Genomic DNA, 19380 nt, shown 5'->3' with positions numbered 1-19380 from the left:
AGAGTGTGAGCTTAATGTGGTGAGGTGCTGGAGCCATTGTAGTTCCTGCAGGGTGGCACCTGTACCTCAATAATACATTAGAAATAATCAGACAAGAAGGGCTGGAGACGGGGCACCAGGTGTCCAGGTGGTCAGAAACGAGACCACTACAGCCACCTAGATGTAAAACTCAAGTCTGTTCCGAGACGGAGCTGATAAAACTAAGGGGAGCAAGCGGAAACGAGAATCAATGTAACAGGAAAAAAAGTTGGTCCCGGACCAGACCAAAGGTAAAAGAAAGAGAAGAATCAGAAGTGATTTCTAAGTATCTAAAAATTTCAGGAAGGAGCAGACAATGCCCAGAAAGGAGAGGCAGCATAACTGTGCCATCGGGTGTACTAAGGGCACTTGTGGATAATCCTGTGCCTCGGTGGCTTTTTGTATAGGAAAGCTTCCAAGTTCACTCCCCACACTACAAACACACCTGGTAATGTGGTTTTGCTACTTTCTCTGGTACCAGCACAGGCTGTAGTTTGTGTCAGCACACAGGGAATATCTGGTTTTGAATCTGAAATCTGTAACTTTACCAACAAAGTTAAAATTCTTAGGAAAAAAAAATCAAATGTGCTTTGACAGAGCGAGGTGAAAGAAGCTAGTCACAAAAGACCACATCCTGCATGACCCCTTTCATGTGAAACAACCAGACTAGGCACACTTACAAAAACGGAAAGATGATTGCTGGTGGCCCGGGAGGGGTGTGGCGAGGTGCAGAGGGGCTGGGGAGAAATGGGAGTGCCTGGGGCCTGAGTGGGGCTGGAGTTCTTCTCTTTGGGTAATGAAGATGTTCTGACATTGTTAATGAAGATGGTTACACAATTCTATAAATGTACTCAGAAGTATGGACTTGTACACTTCAGATGGAGGAACTGAATAGTAAGTAAACTATAACTCAATAAAGGTGCTAAAAAAACTCAGGAGTGCATAAATAAGTACTGTGACTTCAGAAACTTAGACTATCTCCCCAATAAAAATGACTATTAGACTTCAAATAAAAACCATCAGATAATTTGGAAAATATTAAAAGATATTTTAGAAAGTCTGAGTGTTAGTTACTCCTTTTAGAGAGAATCAAGCTTAGGAAACATAGAGATTTAAACTTATATATCCCTGCCCTGGCTGGTGTGGCTCACTGGATTGAGCGCCGGCCTGGGAACCAAAGGGTCACCAGTCCAATTCCCAGTCAGGGCACATGGTTGGGTAGCAGGCCAGGTCCCCAGCAGGGGGCATGAGAAAGGCAACCACATATTGATGTTTCTCTCCCTCCCTTCCCCTCTGTAAAAATAAATAAAATCTTTAAAAATAAATAAATAAAACTCTAAAAAAAATTTTTAAAAAAATAGATAACTAAACATGTATATATTCCTTTAAAATTATTTTTCCCAATTGATCTAAATATTCTAATATGTACTACAAAAGAAAAGACAATGGCACGGGTTCGTTTTCCAACAATTACATCAAGAGGCATTATACTAGACACCTATGGTTCAGTTTTCTAGAAGCTGAAATAAAATAATGTTAGCCAATTCAGTGAAAAGCAGATTATGTAACAATTACCAAGCAGATGAGTAAGTCTGTTTTATGAACTTGAGATATGACAAAAACAATAGCATAGATGTCCTCATTCAAAAGACACCAGAGAATAACCCGAATAATTTCTTCCCCCACCATCCCTGCTGACAAACACAGTTCCCATTACCTGACACGTCCCCTCATTAAAACCACTGCGGCCCTCGCCCCACTGAACACGCAGGGTGCTTGCTTAGAGTTCCCGGCGACTGTCACTCGTCAGCACGCATCAGGCACTCGGAGGCCCACAACTTCACGGTCTCAGTCACATCGCCTGCCCTGGGCACAGAGAGCCGATGCCCGACTGAATCCTGAAGTCCCCTGATTTTCAGCCTCTTCCATCTCACGGCACACATAAGCTAATGGCTGAATTCTGCAACACGTCAAAACGTGTATGTTTTGCCCATCTGAGAAGAAACTAGGGATCATTTTGATTCATTCACACTGGCGGCTATTGTTGTGTTGACCGTTGCCCTTTTTTATTGGACGATCCAAGGGAAAAGAGGCAGCGCCCCCGACTGGTCAGGCATTTGCGTGTCTGCGCCCTGCGGCACCGGGGTGAAAATCACTTTGCCAGACAGACAGACACACAGACAGACAGACGAGGAAACCGGCAGGGCGGGGAGGAAAGAGCAGCGGCGTTTCTGTTTGAGCTGCCTCTCCGGCGAGCAGAACCCAGAACCGGCACCGCATCTCTTCACTGCAGATGTTCCTAAAGCAACCTCTCACTGGTGGGAAGAAATCAACGACCAACAAACACTACATTTTAAGGACATAACTACGTATATTATGACCTCTGAGGAAAAATATTTAATAAATTCAAAATACCATCTGTTGGACTATAAGACTGATTCTGTCAACATTTTCACTTGTATCTTAAATTTTAACTCAGTGGGTTTAAATACATATATTTTATGTATTTTGCCTGCTTATATCAAAGTTTTAAGCAATAAAAAAAATCTAGGAATATACTCTGATAAGCAGGTATTCTGAACCAAGAAACACGGACAGTGGTCTCCCCAGTAATTTTGACCTATGAGACCTTACTTGTTAACCGAGCTAAGTTAAGGAAAGCCTAAAACCATAAAGACTTTGAGAAAGGAAAGGGCCTTTTTGTTTTCCTACTACCATATCCTCCCACCCAAATAAAAGAACTTTCACCTGAAACTGTGTTTATGAAGGGGCGAGTCTGGCGCCACCCCTGCAGTGCTCCAATGGCTACACACAAAGTGAAGCCCGTGACACCCTCCGAGGGACCGAAACAGCAAGTCCTCCAGAAGCTGCCCAGGAGTCACAGAATGGACCCAAGAAATCTTCTGCATCCACTCAGGGAGATAGCCAGCCTTTGGAGGGCAGGTGCCAACAGCCCACAGTTCACTCCGGCCTATGAGTCCCGTAGCTCAAAAGAGACCCCAAAGTACCTAAGGTGGTAACAGTCTACTTTCCAGAAATTAATATCACCACTATAGGATATAACTTTAGAAGCTTTACCTTTTTATTCCTCATTCGATCTCAAGAATTGAGGAGTGCAAACACTTTCCCCATATGTCACAAAGGAGAAAGCTGAAGATGAACAGACCTACCCAGCTGCCAGCTTGTCTTCTCCACCTGCACAGCCACTGGCATCTCATGCCCAGCGTGCACAGATCAGCTCTTACTTCCCCACCCAAACCTGCTCCTCCAGTCCTCCCCACTTCAATCAATGGCACCTCCACTATTCCAGCTGCTCGGGCCAAAAACTGGGGTGCTATCCTTGACTCCACTCTTTTTCACTCCATTCATCTCACCCGTCAGCAAATTACTTCAGCCCCACTTGGGTTAAGTTCAGAATCCAGCCACTTCTCATCACCTCCGCTATTGCTATCATCACATCTCACCTGCATTATCGCTAGAACCCCCGAATGGCTTCATTTCCACTTTCACCTTTGCCTCCCCCGCCCCACTTCATTCTATTCTCTACACAGCAGAGTTTTGTCCTTTAAAAATATGTCAGATCAAAACCCTTTGAACCACCTAGTGGCTTCCTATCTCACTCTGTTCACTGCTGTCCGTACATCCAGGGTGATCTGCTATCTAGAAGGCGCTCAGTGAACGTTGCTGATAAGTAATGAAAGAAAAATGGCCAAATCAGAGCCAGATCTGCAACAAATCTTCCAATGTTCATTAGTGATGATGAGACCAGATTTCCAACAGCCAACACTACAATACACATCAGAGAAAATTTTCATTTTCCTTTGTATAACTGAATCTAATAACATATAAGCAATATTCTGTTGAATTTCTAACAACAAATTTATTGAAAATATCACTTTATAAAGCCACAAGAACTCAGGCTGGGTTATCTGCACATCACATACTTGGCAACATGGGCAACTGCCAGGGAATTATCACAGTGCAGTTGTATCTTCTGTGTAACTTCTGCATTCAGTTCCAGGATGTCACCATATCTCAAGGCCACCACACACTTAAAGGACACGAGCTCTGAAAGATTCGGAACTGAGCAGCTAGAGGTGATGAGCATTTCTAAATCTCCTGCACAGACACTACGCCAATCACCCAAAACAGGACTTAAGTTTCTACGGTGTTACAAATAACAGCAGAAAGATTAGACTCAGAACTGTCTTCTACCAAAAATACAAGGAAAGACTCTGAATTGAGTTAAAATGTTGATTGTTGTCAGATCAGAGTGAAACTAATGCTAAAATTATCCAGCACTGTAGAATTTTCTACTAAAATGTCTTAAGATTTCAAAACAAAGACTCTAAATTTGTATATCTTTAGTTCTTTCAAAAACATTTCTACTATCTGCAAAACCCCCAAATATCACTAAATTGCACTAATATTCACAGAATTTTTAAACAGCTAGCCTTTGGGGAAACTTCTTCAACCCTCAACCTTCTTCCTTTTGCAAATGAAAATATAACCTGGCATATAAAAAGTACACATTGAAAATTTGTTACATGTACAAACAAATGAGCAAATGAAAGAAGACCAAAAAAGGGTATATGGCTCTTTTAAGATCTGATAATGGAAAAACCCAGAATTAGCCAAAACCAGGTTTATAGATTCTCTTAGAGCAGATGTGAAAGAAGAAACTAAGATTTAAAAACCTTATTTGGTTCCTCAGGAAAACCTTAACCACTATTCATTAAAGCCAGTTTCCTTTGGTTGTTACTTAGAAAAGCACTTGATAAAATAAATCTAGCCAATACATATCTCCTTGGAAACCAAAAAGCAGAATTATCTACTGTTTCTTCTTCTACACAAAGAGTATTTAATACAGGCCTATTTTCATAATAAACAATTACCATTGTTTTTAGATCAGAAGTAACATAAGCAGCCTTTGACTAAAAGAAAATTCTAACAACTAAGAGGATAGAACACTGAAAAGGACCACAACAATCCCTAGAACAGAAACAGCCTCCTGAAAACAAGAACCGTGTATCTATCCTTTTTTAAAATATATTTTATTGATTATGCTATTACAGCTGCCCCAATTTTTTCCTCTTTACCCTCCTCTACCTGGGACCTCTCATTCCCTCCAGCAATCCCCCACTTAGTTCATGACCATGGGCCACGCACATAAGTTCTTTGGCTACTCCATTTCCTATACTTGCTCTTAACATCCCCCTGCATTGTCTGCACCTACCAATTTGTACTTCCTAATCCCTACACTGTCTCCCCCATTCTCCTCTTCCCCCTCCCAGCTGATAACCCTCCAAATCATCTCCATATCTATGATTCTGTTTCTGTTCTGCTTGTTTGCTTAATTTTTCTAATTCAATTGCTTATAGTTGTGAATTTATTGCCATTTTAATGTTCATAGTTTTGATCTTCCTTTTCTTAAGTAAGTCCCTTTACCATTTCAAGTAATAAGGGCTTGGTGATCAGGAACTCCTTTAGCTTTACCTTGTCTGGGAAGCACCTTATCTGCTCTTCCATTTAAATGAAAGCTTTGCTGGGTAGAGTAATAATCTAGGTTGTAGATCCTTGTTTTTCTTCACTTTAAATACTTTTTGCCAATCCCTTCTAACCTGCAAAGTTTCTTTTGAGAAATTAGCTGACAGTCTTATAGGAACTCCTTCGTAAGTAACTGTCTGCTTTTCCTTTCTGCTTTTAAGCTTCTCTATCTACCTTTAACCTTTGGTATTTTAATTATGTGTCTGAGCTTCCTGGATTTATATATTTATTTCCTTCATCAAATTAGGGAAGTTTTCTTTCATTATTTTTTTCAAGTAAGTTTTCAATTTCTTGATCTTTCTCTTCTCCTGCCAACACCCCTGTGACGCAAATGTTGGTATGCCTGAGTTTGTCCCAGAGGCTTCTTACCCTTTCCTCACTTTTTTTTTATTCCTTTTTCTTCTTGCTGTTCTGATTGAATTTTTTCTTCCTTATGTACCAAATCATTGATTTGATTCTTGGATTCATCCCTCCACTGTTGATTCCCTGTAAATTTTTCTTTATTTCACTTAGTGTATACAACTTTCATTTCTACTTGGGTTTTTTTTTTTTATGCTGTTGAAATACCCAAGGAGTTCCTTGAGCATCCTAATAAGCATTGTTTTGAACTCTGCATCTAAGAGATTGCTTATCTCCATTTCATTTAGTTCTTTTTCTGGAGTGTTGTTCTGTTCTTTCATTTGGGCCATATTTCTTTGTCTTTTCCTATTTGTTTGTCTCCCTGTGTTTGTTTCTATGTATTAGGTAGAGATGCTTTGACTCCCTGCCTTGGTAGTGTGGCCAATTGCAGAAAAGCACACCTGTAAGTTGGACAGGGCAGAGCCTCCGGTAATCACCAGGGCGGGGCAACCTGTGTGAACCAGGTTGATGGAGTCTCAGATATGGTGTCTCTACTCTGTGGCTCTGTGTGGGGGAGGACTCAGAAAAGGGACAAGGGCCACTGCCTGGGCTCTGGAGTTTTGTCCAGGAGAAAGCTGCCTGGCACTTGCCCTGATGCCAGACACTTCAGTTTCTCCCCATATGCCACTGGTGCCCTTCAAGCTGCTGCCCCCCCACCTCACCCCAGTCCTAGAGCCCAGACAGAAAGAGTCTGACTTAAGTCCTAAGTCTGTGGTGGATCCTTAAGAGGAGATGCCTGAGAATCCCAGTTTCATCTGCCACCCCAACTCCCACAGGTTTTTACAGCCAGAAGTTATGGGGACTCACCTTCCTGGCACTGGAACCCTGCACTGGGTGGTCTGGTGAGGGGCTGGGATCCCTTGCACCCAAGGTATCCTCCCAATTTTCATGCACCACACATGGGTTTGAGACCACTAGTTACATGTCTCCACATCTCTACCCTTCCTACCATCTGGATGAATGTGACTTCTTTAATTCCTTGGTTAATTGAGCTCCATGGACTTCCATACGGCCTAATTTTTTGATGATTCTGTGTGATAGTTATTTTGTAGTTGAGTTGTAATTTTTGCTGTGTTTATGCAAGGAGGCGAGCTGCTTTTTACCTATGCCTCCATCTTGACCAAAAGTTAGAAGTCAATAAATATTTATGGGATAAATGAACTAAGTTACTGCCTAGAGACCTACCCATGTGAACGTAATTTCATTTGGTCACTGTTAAATAACTCTCTACTACAGGCCTACTATATGTAAGCATACTACAATTCTCCCCTATAGAAATTCTACAAATGTCCCTGCAAGTAATATACCCAATCAAAATTATCCCCACTGTTTTATTAAGAAGGTGAAAAAGTAGGTCTTAAGTGTCCTAAATTATTTATTAAAGCAGCCACTCAATTTGCTGCCGTGGTAAATCTCTCTCCTTCAATTCATCCTACACAACCCAAACAGGTTAATTTTCTGTTTTTTTGCACATTGTACAAATTAAAACAGTGCTGCGGCTAAGTACTCTATCTTTGTATGTGGCCCACTGCTATTCAATGAACAGATATGAAAAATCAGAAACTACCAGACTGGAATAGGAAAGTCAATATAGTGTCAAGGAAAAAATATCACAAGTGACAGTTCTTACAATAATTGAGCCCATTGACAATCTTGACATGACTACTCGAGTCTTTCATTAAAGACTTCCCTACAGCACTGTCACGCAGTTGACACAGATGGTTTTGGGTATTCATACACATTTAAGTACATATCCAATTTTCAAGAGCAATTCAAGGTCCATCACCTTTCTGAAGCTTTCCCAAGCCATTGGCCTAAACATGTGTGAAAGCATTTGTTAACTAGGAACTGCTGGCCCACAGCTCTTACTACACTGGTTGCCAATTGATAGCCTGGCATACATTCTGCCATTTAAATCACATTACCTCATTTTTTTAAGTGTGTCTAGTTCCCTCAAAAAAATGAAGAATTATTTGAATTGTTTTTCTATTGTTGACTTCCCTATTACTTCTCTATTACTCAACCCCTGCAACAGCATAAATTAAAAGCGCCGTTCATACTTCCTGATTTTGAAATATATTACAAAGCTAATATAAAAAAAAAAAAAACTTGGTGACACTGGCATAAAGACAAATAGACCAGTAGAATAGAATAGTGAGCCCAGAAATAAACAGCCACTCAAATGTTCAACTGGTCCTCAACAAGGATGCCAAAACCACTCAGGGGGGACAGGACGGTCTCTTTCACAAATGGCGCTCGGGAAACTGGATATCCACGCGAAAGAATGAAGGTGAGCCCTTACCTTAACACCATATATACAAATTCACGCAAAATGTGTTGAAGATCTAAAATAGGAACCAAAACTATAAATCTCCTAGAAGAAAATATAGGAGGAAAGCTTCATGACATTGTACATGGCAATGATGTCTTAGATGTGACACCAAGAGCACAGGCAACAAAACCAAAAATAGACATACAAGGCTACACCAAACTTAAAAATGTTCCCAGATCAAAGGGTATAATCAAAAGAGTGAAAAGGCAAACTACGGAATGGGAGAAATGTCTGCAAATCATTTATCCCTTAAGAGGCTAATATCTACAATATATAAAGAACTAAAACTCAATGCCAAAAAAGCAAATAATTCAACTAAAAAATGGGCAGACTTGAATAGACATTTCTCCAGAGATGATTATAAATGACCAACAGGCAAATCAAAGATGCTCAATATTACTTATCCTCAGGGAAATGCAATTCAAAACCACAATGAAATATCACCTCAGCCATTAAGATGGCTACTATCAAAAAAAAGGACGTGCTGGCAAGGATGAGGAGTAACTCTTGCACATTGCTGGTGGGAATGTAAAATGGTACGATCGCTATGAAGAACAGTATGGGGGTTATTTTAAGAAATCAAAACTAGAACTACCATACAATACAGCAATCCCACTTTTGGGTATATAACCAAAAGAACTGAAATTCAGGTCTCAAAGAGATGTCAGTATTTGTACACACATCTTCACAGCAGCACTATCTGCAAGAGCCAAGAGGTGGAAGCAACCCAAACATCCATCCACAGATGAAGAGATAAACAAATGTGGTGTATATATACAATGGAGCATTAATCAGCCTTAAAAGGAAAGGAAATCCCATCACATGCCAACATGTACAAACCTTGAAGACATTTGCTAAGTGAAATAAGCCACAAAAAGACACGTATTGCATGATCCCACTTACATGAGGTATCCAAAATACTCAAATTCATAGAAGCAGAAAGTTAAATGAGGTGGTTGCCAGGGATGAGGAAAGGAGAAATGGAAAGCTGCTTAATGGGTAGAGTTTCAAGTTCATAAGATCAAAACATTCTGGAAACCTGTTTCACAATATGACTATACTTAACACTACTGAACTGTATACTTAAAAATGGTTAAGATGGTAAATTTTATGTTATATGCTTTCTTACCCCAATACGGAAAAAAAAATAGGGGATAAGAGCCAACATGCAGCTCCAACTGGATTTACATGTTCTACCTCCACTGCAGGGGTTAAGCAGCCTGGCCCTTTCAGCTGTTGACAATCACTTCCAAATTTCTTCCAAGTCGTCTTTTGTCTCTTTTAATCAATGGAATTAGACAGAGGGTAGGAGGCTCTCTTCTTCTCCCATCCAACATGAAGTTCCCACATTCCCCAGGCAGTTACTTTCTGGTTTAAGCCCGCTCTTATTTACCTATTGTCAAGCACACATCCAAAAATGGTATAAAAGCCACTGTGTTCTCAACTGGGTGGGAGAGAAGCATAACAGAACCACCTACTGAGCTTCTTCAAACCACCTATTCACCGAGCATGCTCCCTCAGAGAAAAGCCTCAGCGTTCACTGTGATTCTCTCCCCCTCTCCACCCAGCACTCACTGCTCCCCCAAACACATCCTACCCAAGCCACTGAAAACCATTATTTTTAAAAACATTTCTTGAAAATGGCCTGTAGAACAATTCTGCACATCTAAAAGCGATTGTTAGGGCTGCGGTTCCTGGACTTATAATAAGTCTTTTCTGTGGATCATGCAGCTCTCGAAAACCTCTCATGTATCTACCGAAAGTTTAGCTTTGCAGTTATTATCCTTCATTTCCTACTACAAAGGATCAGCACTAAGATCCTAACTTTAAAAATAAAGTAATGCTGAGACTCTATGAAGAATCACAGGCATTTCTCAAATTGGAAAAGAGACAGGGTTAGGGGCTACATTCGGACTCAGTCAGGAAAAGCCTTCCTAACGGGTTTTCCAAGGGCGCACCTTGAGCCAGGAGTCAAACATCACCCCAAACACACACACACACAGAGTAAACTCTCTTTACACATGAAATGCCAGCTACTCAGAGGTTAGATGGCAAAGTATATTGGCAGAAACTTCTGAGGTCTTCACTGGCACAGCCAGAAGGATGGATGGTTAGGGGAAAGGGAGGCGTCAAATCAACTTACACAGTAACCCTCACTTCGAGACCAAGAACAGGTGTTTCTGAAGCCTTCAAAAGACAAGTAGCATGGTTCTTGACAAGTCACCATCTTACACTTCTTGCAAAAAACACATGGAAAAATACTGCTTTCCATTTTTTTTCCTAAGTACACACCAGTGAAAAAAGCAATAAAAGTCAGCTAAATGGAGTAAAAATTTTAGAACATTTTATAAATTTGTAATTACATATCTCAAAGGCATCTCCTTATAAGTACTGTCTCTCGTTAAAGGAATGCGATAAATACCATTGCTTAATTATTAGTTGCTTCTCTGCAAGCATCAAGAACTGAAAATAAACTTACAAATACTAATAGTCGATCAGTTCTGGGCATTAAGACTGTTAGAGGCAATGCAAGGATCCCACAATGTATCAAACTAGACTCTCTACCTAGGCAAATAATGGAGAATATGAAAAAAAAAATGAATTATGGAAAAAGAATAGAGGAGCCAAACAAAGTAAAAGACACTGATTACAGTCCAGTCCTGATTACAGGGACACAATCATTCAGCACACAGCCTTCTGCTTTTATTTCTCAATAGCTTTATTCGGAGAAATTCAGAACTCATTCTAAAAGGAAACGAGATGCTAAACCACAAAAAAAAAAAAAAAAAAACAATCAATGGCTACACTTGTAGCTTTGGTAAAAGGCTTTGTGGGAAGAGTGGACAGAGGAAAGAGGAATGACCAACAGTCACTATGGGGTCTGTGAAATTCATTCAACCTGGGCCTGCTCTCTGGGAGGAGAGGAGAATGGAATCCAGTGGCGGCCACGGATGGCTGTCCTATCTGCTCAAGTTGCCTCTGGGCGATCCCTGAGTTTATACAAACATAACTCTCCCTCTCCAAGCTGGCATTCTTCAACAAGCATGCATTCTCCCCCTGCCTCTCCTGAATTGAAGAAAAAGGGAAATCTAACATTATGCAATTGCCCATTTCCCACAGTTTAAAGTTAGGCATGCCAGAAACCTAATTAAAGGGACAACTTAGTGCAACAGGACAAGTAACAAATTAGAAATCTAAAGGCTGGACATGCTCATCACAGACCTCCAGAGGCAAAGAGAAACAGCTTCCCCTGAGTCAGGGGCACACCCACCAAGCATTGCTATTTACTAAGGTCCAGCTGAGGAAGCCCCTGACAGTCCCCCTGTGTAATTTTGGTGTCATCTTTCTGTCTCTTCAAGGAAGCATCCGTGTTCTATTTGCAGCTGAATTCACCTTACTCTCCCCAAGCTTGAATGAAAGGAGAAAATGGATGTGGACTGGCCTCTCTACCCTCAAAAGATGCACCAGATAGACCGTCTTGCCCCTTATGATCACAAACCCTCTCACGCTCATGTGAGTCCATCCCCCCTCAAATCATCCATGTTGAAGAGAGCCAAACAAAGAGAGTCTTACCCAGATTCTCTGACTCACTCCAAGGCTCATCAAGAGCCTATCAAAAGAATAAATTAGCTTCATCTAAGAATAATTAACTTATATACAGTTAACCCTTGGACAATGCAGGGGTGAAGGGCTCCAACCACCCCCCACCAGTGCAGTCAAAACTCTGATTATAGCTTTTGACTCCCCCGAAACTGAACTACTAAGAGCTCACTGTTGATGGGAAATCTTACTGATAACACAGTCAATTAATAAATGTTTTCTATATGCATTATATACTGCATTCTTACAATAAAGTAAGCTAGAAAAACATGAAACATTATCAAGAAAATTATAAGGAAGAGACAAAACATTCTAAGTATTTTTTTTAATCCACGTGTAAGTGGACCCACACAGTTCAAACCTGTGTTGTTCAAGGATAAACTGTATAACCTTTGAAAAACAAAGTGCCATAGAAGTGTGAGTGCATGAGCTTTGTTTTATTATGTCTTTAGTTTGGGGGGGGGGAGTTTGTTCTGGGGTGTTCTTTTTTTAGAGAAAAACAAAAACCCCAATTCCAATGAGGCCCATTTACTTTATACCAAAAAAGGTAAAAGGGCAGTAGACAGAAGACTGGATTGTCAAGTTCAAGTGATAGTGAAACATCCATATTTTAAAATAGCATTGTATGGGGAACCAGACCCCAAGTTCCGAGTGAGCACTGAAGGAATACCGTAAGGCCTAACCGTCCCCGGAACAAGGACAGCCCTCTCCAAAGGGCAGTCACCCAACTGGCGGGAATGTTTCTGGTCTCCTGGCTCAGATTACCCCAGGGGAAGGTAGGGCAGCACCATGTAAATCAGTTACATTCTCAACAGGAAGTTCCTACATTTTCCTGTTTTCCGTGCAGTTATCCTTCCACCTGACCGATCCTCCCCACCCCAACCCCTGCCCCCTGGGGACCCTTACGCAGAGCTGAGACAGAAGATCTACAAGTTGCCACTGTTCCAGAAATGAGGGAGATAACAGCCACTTCTTTTACAAATGAAAAACGAGTTTAAAAAGGGAAGAAAATGGAAAACTGGAATAAATTAAGTTTGGCTTCTCTAAAGAACATACAAGTACATTGTACTTTGAGTCAACAAAGATTCTTTTTCTTTAAAAAAAGCCTACAGGCTCTACCATGTAAATACTTCAACTAACTCATAATTTCTTTTTCCATAACTTTGTAATTTGAGTAACTCTAACTAAAGCTTAGTTACCAAACATTGTATGAATGCTGTTTTCATAGCTTTTCCATCTTTATGCGGATTTTGTTTCCTTAAGATTTGCTGTTCTCATTTCAGACGTATAATGGACACTGAACACTTAAGTGCAAAGGGAAAAAAGTAGTGAACAAATTTTAACATAATAGGCTCTAAGGTAGGGGGAGAAAAACAGGAAACAGGGGAACAGTTCACTCAGAAAACCTGCCTGCCATGAACTGCCTGATCACTGACTAGTTCTATAACCTTCAACAAATCACTTCAACTTTCTGGTTGACAGTTTACCCATCTGTAAAATGGGGAAGATGGGCCAAATGATTTTTGCTCAAAATCCCTTCTAGCTCCCAACAATCTATGAATCTGTCCATGAGAAACTAAGCAAATGAAATTGCAAGTAAGACTTTATGGTTTACAAAGTACTGTCACACAATTTTTGCAGCAAAGCTGTGAGGAAAGTATGGTGCCCATCTCTGCAAAAAAACCTTTTCAGAAAGACAGTTCAGAAAAAGGCTCAATTATTTTTTAAGATTCTCATAGCTGGAAAATTCAAGCCCAGACCTTTGAGAACACACACTATAGTATTTCATTATTTCAGAACTATTTTACAAAAATTTTTTAATTATTTCAAAAATTAATTTAAATAAGTTAAAATTCAAAAATAACTGCCTGTTACTCAAAACCTTTATGGGGCATCAGGGTATCAAAACACCAAAGCAGGAAAGGTTACTACAAATGGCCCCACTGCAAAGAAGTTCCTTGAGGCCAGGAACACACTTTAACAAAGAGCATGCTTTCCAAACTCACTAACTACTGTTTGACTCACCACAAATCTTGAAAGTTTAGGAATAAAGTGAGATTATTGGGGGCATCTGAATTTGAGATATGAACTTGTGTGATTTGAGTCAAAAGAAAGAAAGAAGCATGCGACATCAGAGCTCTAACTCTCCATTAATGGGGATGAATCTAGTTGTCTTCCTCATCTCCTCAGTGGAGAAAGTCCAATTTCATCAGTGAACCAAAGCCTCAAATCTGAAATGTCGCCAGAAAATCTTCAGACTATTCAAACTTCTTATGTGCACCGCTGTGGACCAACAGAAATAATAACGTGACAGAGAGGACCGATAGGAAGCATAACCAAGTTATCATTAATCACCATATACTTTCCCCTAAATGGGAAAGATTCAGGGCACCTGTAGTCTTATACTGTCCCATCTCTTCTCATGCTCCTGCTTCACAGCTTAAAGAGACAGAAAACAGCCATGTATTGAACAACTCAAACTGCAAACCCGAAAATATATATACCTCAACTCACAGTCAACCAAGATCCCCCCACGTCTACTGAATTACTATCTCAAGTAATCTTCAATCTATAACTTTGATGAAGTTACTAAGAGGTAGTTTTTAAAAAGCTGTTTTAAAACGTGGAGGGTGGGACACCAAAATTAAACACCTAATTCAAAGCAAAAGCAAATACAAATGCCAGAAAACAGTGAAAGTTTGAAGTTAAAAGAATCTCAATGTACAATTTCAATGAGTTGCTTTGGAATTATTATCAAGAGTACAAGTCAACTGTGCCATGGAATTCTACAGCTAAGTCACCACTAACACTGCCTGATGCTTCAGATCTAAGCTCCTAGCACGAGAGTTGCAATTTTACATTCAAGGAGCAGTTCCAGCAACTGCAGAGAAGCTAACAGCAACACCTACTGACTGTCTTGAGCCACTTGCCAAACTTGTTCTCTCAAGTCAACTAAGAGAAATCTAATGACAGTCAACTTCTAGAGTCCTTTACTTAAGCATAATGAGATAAAATAAATTATCAGCCACATGAAACCTTTCATCCCCCCAAACCTCTCATTTTGCTCCTTAACCATTTATGTGTGAATCATCACCCAAGTCACTTTAAAGGCACTGTTAATTGCTCATGCTTTAGTATCAATAGTTTATTCTATGGGAAAAATGCCTTAATATTGATATTTTTGTTAATAACTGATGTCATCTAATAGAGCATCAGTGACCATAAACTGCTTTATGTAAACCTTTTATTTGAAACTACTGCTGTTACCACTGTTCTATATTATTCCCATCAGCTTTTTGTTCCATCTTCATAAAAGTGGCTTAATTGCAGCTTTCAAAAGTGAAAGTCATCCAATCAAGCTTATATAAAATAAATAAAATAAAATAAAATAAAACTGCTACAGAGAGTTGATTCCATAGGACTTAATCTTGTACTCTTCCAAAAGATTAAGTCAGAGAACCTTTGCCTAGGACGAAGAGCCCATTGTGAGAAAACAAGAGAAAGTTGACACTTAATTCCCACAGAGTACCAGTCTAAAAACAATTGCTTTAAGAGTCTGAGTCAGAGTTTCAACATGAAAGGTTTGCTTTATAGAGGAAACTGCAACCCCAGTTCATCCAGATAGACCTGGAACCTGATGAAAGTCCACACCTTTACTCTGAAATTTGCATCTTATCCCTGGCTTCCAGTTTAGAAATAGAATCGTTTAGCACGTAGTAATAGTTTAGAAATAGGATCGCTTGTCAAATGGTAACAATTTCAGTGACTGATGTCTCCCGTCATGAGAAATAAGTATCAAGTAAATGTCGTCTACGAGCTATCAGTCCCCCAAATGCTTCCCTTCAAAACGAGTACCAACGACTCAGTTAAACATCTTCCCTGAAAGTGAGCCATTTCCCTTGTCTCTATGTTTTCCAAATGGTGAACCCAATGAAATTTCAACCTGCCCAAACACGGTTACTTGTCCTCCTAGAAATGCCGTGGAACGATAAAAAGCCACGCAAATTTCTTTATGGCCAGGAGGGAAGTTGGAAACAGATGGGGCGAGGGAGGAAAAGTTCTTTTTGCAGTACCCTCACGCCTCCCCAGCCCTCTTGCGGTGTACTTGCAGCAGGTTAGAGCATCCCAAAATTTCACTACCCGCCCCCCAGACCCCCAGGGGAGAAATTAACCACCCACAGAACCCAGCTCCTCTTCTCCGCATCTCACGCTTCAAGCTCTCGGCCTGTCCCCTCTAGCTCAGCCTGCAAAGCGCTCACCCAGGTGAATGAAAGGGAAGGGTCGCCCAGAGGAGACGAGAGCCGCGGAGTGGACACAGTCACCCCAACCGGGGCACGGATCTCCCAGCCTCTCCCGCAGGCGCCAGTCGGACAGTTGTGCAGATTCGGGTTCCAAGGTGCGCGCGCGCACAGCCCGGACTCGCCCCCGCCCGGCTGAGCTATCAGCACGCCACCAAATCGGAAATAAAACTTTGACCGACCTCCCGGTGTCCTGCTCCGGGTCCTGAACCCGAATCCCGGCTAGAAATGGGGTGAGGACTGTCAAGAGTCCTGCATCCCCGCTCCCCTGCCGGGACCCGGGGCGCGGGAGCCACTTACCGCTGGGCCCGGCCTCCCCGTGCCGCCGCGCGTCCCGGGCGGGTCCGCCGCGCGCTCTCCCTGGGGAGAAAAAGAAACCGTGTACACCGTCGGCGCGCGCTCACTCGCCGCCTCCTCTGCAGAGAACCGCAGGCGGCGAGGCCGGGCTGGGGCGGGCGCCGAGCTCTGAGGGGCCCGGGGGAGGCGGGGGCGAATCAGTCCAACTCCCGAGCCGGGCTCTGAAGGGGACCCCGAATGCAGATTGGAGAGCAGCCGGCGGGGGGCATGTTCCTGGCGGAGTAGGGGGCGGAGGTGCCCCATCCCCGGGCATCAACTATTGTCTAGGCTTTCGGGTCCCTGCTCGCGCCGCCTTGGATACTCAGCGCCCCCCATCCCACCCCCACCCTCGGGAGAAAGAGCCGAAGGGGCGGCCGGCGCGGGAAGCGAGTGCGGGGTGTTTGGGGGTGAGGGGTCCAGCGCTCCAAAGTAGGCGCCTAGGAAAGGGGAGGTGCGTGCCTAGTGGGGGAGGGGGACAGGTAACTGCTGACGGGGGCGGGAAGGCCAGGGAAGATCGGTGGGGGGAGGAAACAGAGAGGGAGCCACGAAGGCAGGAGAAGAGAGAGTGGCCGGGGTGGGGGGCGGGGGCGGCCTCCGAAGCCCAGACCTGGCCCTCCCCGGGGACCTTTCTCCCAGGTACTCAGCGCCGCACTGACTTTCGCTCACTCGCTCACGCACGCACTGAACTCGTTCACAAAGTTGCTGGCGGGGGCGGCGCTGCACTCGCCCTTCCCGCCCCTCCCCTCCCCGCCCCGCCCCGCCCCACTCCTTCCCCTCCTCCTTCACAGCCCCCTCCCCAGGTCTCGGGTGAGATCACCGCTGGGCTGCTCGAGCCTTGCTCGCAAATCTCGCGAGAGAAGTGGCAGCTCTGCCCCGCCAACGGGGGAAGTAGGAGTTGGAAGAAGGTGGAGGACCGCGGAAACTCCTAGTTGCTATGACGACGACAAAGCCCTGGATTCCTGTCTCCTGCAGAGAGCAGAGGCAGCAAACGTGGTGGCAGTTCTCAACCTACCCCCTCCCTTACCCGACGCATTAATGGTGGGGAAAGCGAGGGCTAGAAGCGGGAGGAGGATTTTCAGACTTAGAGAAGACATCTGTAGAAGACCACCGTCATGATAGCTGGCCAAATCTGGCAAATGAGGCTAATTGTTTTTAAGAGTTTCTGGGGCAGATTTCTGCCAAAGAAGTCTGTGCATATCTGCACCTTAAATTTCTACCATATATATATTCGATGTTTCAACCACCTCTCAATAGCATCCTTCAACCCCCACCCACTCCATGCCCTCCCCCTCTCTTCCCTCCCCCTCTTGCCTCCCCACCCATCACCCCATGTGCAAAATCTCGCCGCCGCCACCACCACCACCGGGCTGGGCTCCTAGAGGATTTGACTGATTCATCTTGGTATTCTCAGCGTTTCCACAGGCTTGGTATATAGTAGGTATTTACTTAATGTGTGTGTGGCGAGGAACGTGGGGGATGGACGCAATACTCTGTCCCGGAACTTTTCTTTCACCCTACCCTGGAAAAACGCTTAGGCTTAGAACATAAGTTTTTGCTCCACAGTTATGTTTTTGGCTCTACTAATCTAACCTCTCAATTCCGTTCACACAGAATGTGTCTGTTTTTAATCGTTATAATCCCTCCTTTCTCCATCTTTGTTTCATAAAAAAATCTTAATCAGCACGGTTGGGGGCCATTTTTATTTTAATCATTAAGCTTCTTTACATGCTTTCATACCTATTCCAAAATGCTGTTAAGGATGAATATGAAATCTTTTCATTCCAATTTTTTTCTTTTAATTTTAGAAACTTTTCTTTGGGGGTTTTATATACCCACTAGCTAAATAAAGTAGATAGTGTAAGTAGAAGTTAACTTTAAACTTTAGATTTCAAAATGGGTGAGTGAAAATTGATTCCATGGTATATAAATTATAAATCAATTTTAGAAATAGATTCCATCCCTATTTACATCAATATGGGGAAACCATTATTTAACTCAATCCCAAAGAATTATAAACCTAAAAAAGTACATGACTCTTTTAGGTTACTAACGTACAAGCTTAAATGCTACATGGATGAAAGTTTTTATATTAGAAACTTGTGATACGGTGATAAAAAGCACTAGACAAAGTCAGCAAAGTAGTGTTTGAGTTTTTTTCTGTCACTAATAATTGAGTATCTGTGAGAAGTTATTTAATCTTTCTGATTCTTCATCTGTAAAATGAGGGTAGCCCAGATGTTAGGGCATCACAGCTTTAAAATTCTGTAGCTCTTAGATGTAGGAAAAGTTCCAATAAATAACAGATATTTTCTTTTTACATCAAACAGAATAAAAACAACATGAGTGTTTCATTTTATAGAGGTCAGTTTCACAAAGCTCAGCTACATGTTGACAAGTTGATTTTAAAGTTCTCTTGTCTCAAGTATAAAAACAACAAAAATATTGACCATGTTACAGTAATTTCAAAGGAAATCCATTGTTGCTGGTTTGCTTTTACACTAACTCAAAACACATTTCTTATTATTTAATAAGTATGCTAACTCAAACCAAAGACCCAAACTAAATACATCCACACCCCCACTGAAATAACTTTAAGAAGGAAGGAGGGTGAAAAGGAAGGGAAGAAGGATGGCACCAAAGAAGAAAGGAATAAAAGGAGGGAGGAAAGGAAGGAAAAAATTAAGAAAGGCCTTAAATTCACAGACTGTTTTTTTTTAATTGGTTGATTTTAGAGGGGGAGAGAGAGTGAGAGAATTGATTTATTGTTCCACTTATCGATGCATTCATTGTTTGATTCTTGTTCGTGCCCTAAAGCGGGATGGAACTGCGTGCAGTTCCATCTGGATGACA

At 42.1% G+C, this 19380-nt stretch overlaps 1 protein-coding gene across 10 annotated transcripts in view; it reads right to left on the bottom strand.

Annotated features, from left to right (window-relative positions):
* Positions 1-19380, bottom strand: part of SIPA1L1 (signal induced proliferation associated 1 like 1) — a 421848-nt gene that overhangs the window by 310889 nt on the left and 91579 nt on the right. For 2 of the 10 annotated variants that reach the window (XM_036011661.1, XM_028505476.2), the window contains exon 1: positions 16495-17029. The exons of 1 other annotated variant lie outside the window; for it this stretch is intronic. The gene's annotated coding sequence lies outside the window, so the exon portion shown is untranslated. Of the gene's footprint in view, positions 1-16155; positions 16419-16494; positions 17032-17137; positions 17261-19380 lie in introns of those variants that run through there. 7 more of the 10 variants (XM_036011659.1, XM_036011652.1, XM_036011696.1 and 4 more) reach the window with 7 other exon arrangements.

This window comes from Phyllostomus discolor, chromosome 1 (genome assembly GCF_004126475.2).
Source record: "Phyllostomus discolor isolate MPI-MPIP mPhyDis1 chromosome 1, mPhyDis1.pri.v3, whole genome shotgun sequence".
NCBI classification, from domain to species: Eukaryota; Metazoa; Chordata; class Mammalia; order Chiroptera; family Phyllostomidae; genus Phyllostomus; species Phyllostomus discolor.
The sequence above is the reverse complement of the archived record's forward strand: the minus strand, read 5'-3'. Positions and strand labels throughout refer to the sequence as shown.